The sequence below is a fragment of the Onychostruthus taczanowskii genome, unplaced genomic scaffold (genome assembly GCF_017590055.1).
Source record: "Onychostruthus taczanowskii isolate IOZ18803 unplaced genomic scaffold, ASM1759005v1 scaffold138, whole genome shotgun sequence".
NCBI lineage: Eukaryota > Metazoa > Chordata > Aves > Passeriformes > Passeridae > Onychostruthus > Onychostruthus taczanowskii.
This window is the reverse complement of record NW_024498551.1, coordinates 1-5,004: the sequence shown is the minus strand read 5'-3', so window position 1 is coordinate 5,004 and position 5,004 is coordinate 1. Positions and strand designations below refer to the sequence as shown.

At 45.5% G+C, this 5,004-nt stretch overlaps 1 long non-coding RNA gene across 1 annotated transcript; it reads right to left on the bottom strand.

Moving 5' to 3' along the window:
* Positions 1–359: 359 nt before the first annotated feature.
* LOC121332187 lies at positions 360–4,861 on the bottom strand. Its single transcript, XR_005952120.1, has 2 exons — positions 4,657–4,861; positions 360–1,513 (listed from the first exon to the last, which is right to left on the bottom strand). It is a non-coding gene; the product is annotated as an uncharacterized LOC121332187 (long non-coding RNA).
* Between the last annotated feature and the right edge of the window lie 143 nt (positions 4,862–5,004).

Below are 5,004 nucleotides of genomic sequence, written 5' to 3'. Positions count from 1 at the left end.
ACTCGGGACCTGTGGTGGCCACAGCATTCCACTAGCCAAGGAGCTTTAGGGGCTGCCAGGCTGCTCAGATCACCAGCAGAGCCATCCTAGCTCTCCCCCATCCTGAGATGCCACAGCTCTTCCCACCAAAACTTGGAGACAGCAGAACAGCTACAAGCAAACCCCCCAGTCCCAGCCCCTCTACCTCTGGAGATCCCCCCATCCTTGGAGACCCCTGATCCTTGGGGACCCCCAACTCTGGATCCCCCCCACCCTTACCAGACCCCAAACCTCAGGGATCCCCCCAATCCTCGGGGACCCCCAGCCCTGCACCCCCCCCACCCTTTCAGCACAGGCCCCAAAGCAGCAGCAGGAAGCAGAATATTTATATATTTATTTATAATGAAAGGATGGTTCCAATTATTTACAGCACGTGGGGAAGCAGAGTTTGCAGAGCTGAGGACAGCAGGGACACAGCCCCTTCTCTAAAGAAAAGCTCCTGTCCCAAAACCTGTCCCTGTGTCACTGCCTCTGGCTGAACCAGCCCCCGGAGCAGTTTGTGTCCAAAACAGTCCAAAAGCAGCCCAAAAACTCATTGCCAGGTTCTGCAGGTGAGCTTTCCTGGGGGAAACCACCGTGGAAGCTTCTGGCTCTGGTGGGATCCAGGAGTGAGGGAAGGGATGGGGGTGAGCCTCTGGAAAAGGAATTGCTGCTGATTCAGAGTTCTGGGAGATGGAAAACAGTTCAGCACTTGGGCTGCAGTGCCAAAACATCTGCAGCCAGCCCAACATCTGGCCAGAATGGGAACTCGTGGCACTGGTAAAATCACACCTCAACATCAATCCAAGCCCAGTGACAGATGTTGGAAATAAAACCAAGCGTTCCAAACGTGATGCTCAAGTTTGTCATGGCTGCTGGATGTTCCTTCCTCTGGTCAAAGCCCAAAATTGAGGCTGAGTCACCAGCAGATCACTGGGGCTGACAGCAGGAGCACTCCAAAAATGCAAATGCAGAGTGAAGTGTCACTGACTCTTCCCTTTATGTTATCTGGGAGAAATGGGAAATATGGCCCAAGAGGCTTCCCTGGCTCCTCTTGACAGCACTTCCCCCTTGCCCAAGGGACTAGCTGCTACTCCAAACACTCCTTTTTAAAAATTGACAAATATGCTGCCAAAATGAGGATTTTTAAAAAACCACGCAGCCCTTCCAAGGGGAAAAATTGGCTTCTGCAAATGTAAAAACAACTCCTCTTTGCCAAGTTCATTCTGGAATATACATGCATTATTGCTAGAGGGGGGAAAAACCAGATGGATGGGAACTTTTGTGCAGGTTGTTCATGGTGCCATCCAGAAAGGCATCTGTTGTTTAGCTCGCTGTTGGGAGGATGGGTACTGGTACCCCAAACTCCAGCCCTGTGAAAAAGTACTTGCATTTTTATGGCCACCGTGTTCCTCCTCTTCATCTGAAGAATCTCCAGCGTAAGCCACTAATCCAAAGCCCTTTTCTGCAGTTTTCATCTTCTTGGCTTGATGATCTAGGAGGGGAAAACAAAACGAGACCCCCCCAGCACCACCCCCCAAGAAGGAAAAAAAAAATAAAACCAAAACGAATAAAAAGAGATAAAACGCCCCAAAAACGAGTTAATAATAATAATAATTAAAAAAAAAAAAAGATGTTAATTGTAAATTGTTAGTTGGACACCATTTTGAGGTCACAAGGCCAATGGTCATCCAAGGTCGAAGGCCACAGGAAACAGCAGCAGCAACAGCCATGTGATCCACCAGAACCATGTAAGAGAACACAGAAACAAGAAAGAAACACACAGAAAAGGTCAAGTTAGCAAATGGCTCTCAGGGGGGGCAATTAAAGAGATCAACACGTAAAGAAAAGTAGAAATTTTGCTCAAAAGGAAGCTAACAGGAGAGCAGTGTCTGCCAGCGAGATGCAGAAGAGCTAAGGTCCACCAGGCTGGGTGGTGTCCCTGCAGAGCTGAAAGCACTCAGCTGCCTGCACAAATCAAGCCTGACAAGCTGCAAGCCTTGCTGAGTGACAGGAAAGATGAAATCCTGGCAGCACTGGTGCTGTCTGCAGGCAGAAATGTGTGTAAATCCCCAGCTGAGCAGAACTCCCCCACGCTCCTCAGGGCCTCTGCTCACAATGCACAGCCACAACACAGCCCCAGCACCCACAAAACAGCCCCAGCACATTCTGATAGGTGAAAACTCCCTGTTTTTAGTCCCTTAGTTGGTTAAACTCCCATTATTTCAAACAAGTATTTATTAGAGTTTTGAGAAGCCACCTGTGTGTGTAACAATGAAAAGCCACAAAACAGCCCCAGCACATTCTGATAGGTGAAAACTCCCTGTTTTTAGTCCCTTAGTTGGTTAAACTCCCATTATTTCAAACAAGTATTTATTAGAGTTTTGAGAAGCCACCTGTGTGTGTAACAATGAAAAGCCACAAAACAGCCCCAGCACATTCTGATAGGTGAAAACTCCCTGTTTTTAGTCCCTTAGTTGGTTAAACTCCCATTATTTCAAACAAGTATTTATTAGAGTTTTGAGAAGCCACCTGTGTGTGTAACAATGAAAAGCCACAAAACAGCCCCAGCACATTCTGATAGGTGAAAACTCCCTGTTTTTAGTCCCTTAGTTGGTTAAACTCCCATTATTTCAAACAAGTATTTATTAGAGTTTTGAGAAGCCACCTGTGTGTGTAACAATGAAAAGCTACAAAACAACCCCACATGTTCTGTGCTGCCTGATGGGTCAAAACTCCGTGGTTTTAGTCCCTTAGCTAATTACACTCCCCTCATTTCATAGAGATATTTATTAAAGCTTTAAGAAGCACCCTGTGTGTTGCTTCTCAATGGAAAGCCACAAAACAACCCCACCACATTCTGATGGGTCAAACTCCCTGTCTTTAGTCCCTTAGCTAATTACACTCCCCTCATTTCATAGAGATATTTATTAAAGCTTTGAGAAGCCACCTGTGAGCGTAACAATGCAAAGCTACAAAACAACCCCACCACATTCTGATGGGTCAAACTCCCTGTCTTTAGTCCCTTAGCTAATTACACTCCCCTCATTTCATAGAGATATTTATTAAAGCTTTGAGAAGCCACCTGTGAGCGTAACAATGCAAAGCTACAAAACAACCCCACCACATTCTGATGGGTCAAACTCCCTGTCTTTAGTCCCTTAGCTAATTACACTCCCCTCATTTCATAGAGATATTTATTAAAGCTTTGAGAAGCCACCTGTGAGCGTAACAATGCAAAGCTACAAAACAACCCCACCACATTCTGATGGGTCAAACTCCCTGTCTTTAGTCCCTTAGCTAATTACACTCCCCTCATTTCATAGAGATATTTATTAAAGCTTTGAGAAGCCACCTGTGAGCGTAACAATGCAAAGCTACAAAACAACCCCACCACATTCTGATGGGTCAAACTCCCTGTCTTTAGTCCCTTAGCTAATTACACTCCCCTCATTTCATAGAGATATTTATTAAAGCTTTGAGAAGCCACCTGTGAGCGTAACAATGCAAAGCTACAAAACAACCCCACCACATTCTGATGGGTCAAACTCCCTGTCTTTAGTCCCTTAGCTAATTACACTCCCCTCATTTCATAGAGATATTTATTAAAGCTTTGAGAAGCCACCTGTGAGCGTAACAATGCAAAGCTACAAAACAACCCCACCACATTCTGATGGGTCAAACTCCCTGTCTTTAGTCCCTTAGCTAATTACACTCCCCTCATTTCATAGAGATATTTATTAAAGCTTTGAGAAGCCACCTGTGAGCGTAACAATGCAAAGCTACAAAACAACCCCACCACATTCTGATGGGTCAAACTCCCTGTCTTTAGTCCCTTAGCTAATTACACTCCCCTCATTTCATAGAGATATTTATTAAAGCTTTGAGAAGCCACCTGTGAGCGTAACAATGCAAAGCTACAAAACAACCCCACCACATTCTGATGGGTCAAACTCCCTGTCTTTAGTCCCTTAGCTAATTACACTCCCCTCATTTCATAGAGATATTTATTAAAGCTTTGAGAAGCCACCTGTGAGCGTAACAATGCAAAGCTACAAAACAACCCCACCACATTCTGATGGGTCAAACTCCCTGTCTTTAGTCCCTTAGCTAATTACACTCCCCTCATTTCATAGAAATATTTATTAAACCTTTGAGAAGCCACCTGTGAGCGTAACAATGCAAAGCTACAAAACAACCCCAGCACATTCTGATGGATCAAATCTCCCTATCTTGAGTTCCTCACTTGATTGACTCCCCTCATTTCGTACAGATATTTATTAAAGCACTGAGAAGCAAACTGTGTGTGTAACAGTGCAAAGATACCAAACAACCCCAGCACATTCTGATGGGTCAAACTCCCTGTTTTTAGTCCCTCAGCTAATTAAACTCCCCTTATTTCACAGAAACATTTATTAAAGCTTTGAGAAGCACCCTGTGTGTACAACCACAGCAAGCACCAGTGCTTTTGGAGCAGTGCAACGTCACCTGCTCTGCGCTTCACCGCAGAGCAGCCAAAAAAACCCCACCAGTTTTGCCACTGTTAAACCCAGCAGCACTTGGGAGAGGAGAGTGGGCTGAGGAGGGCGTTTGGGAAGGAAGCTGGGCTCGAGGGGGTGTCTGCCCCACTGCACTCACCATGGCTGCCAGGCAAAGACCCCGCACCTTTTCTTTCTTCCGATTCTGATTTCATGCCAGTGACAGGAAAAGCTGGTGGAGGCATCAACTGCCTGTTTCAAACAAGATTTTTAATTTGTTAAACCAAGTTAAGAGTCAAAAGGAATAAAAATCAAATTCCGAACTCAGACCTTGGCCTGAGGAGTTCAAATTTAAATTCACTGACTCTTCCAGTGACTGTGCTGGTGGCCTGGAGTGATTGATGGATCCTACCTGGAGCTCTGCAAGGCCTGACCTCAGCCAACATTCTTAATTAAAATTGGGACAGGAAGGGACTGGACAGGATGGAAGATGGATGGATGGATGGAT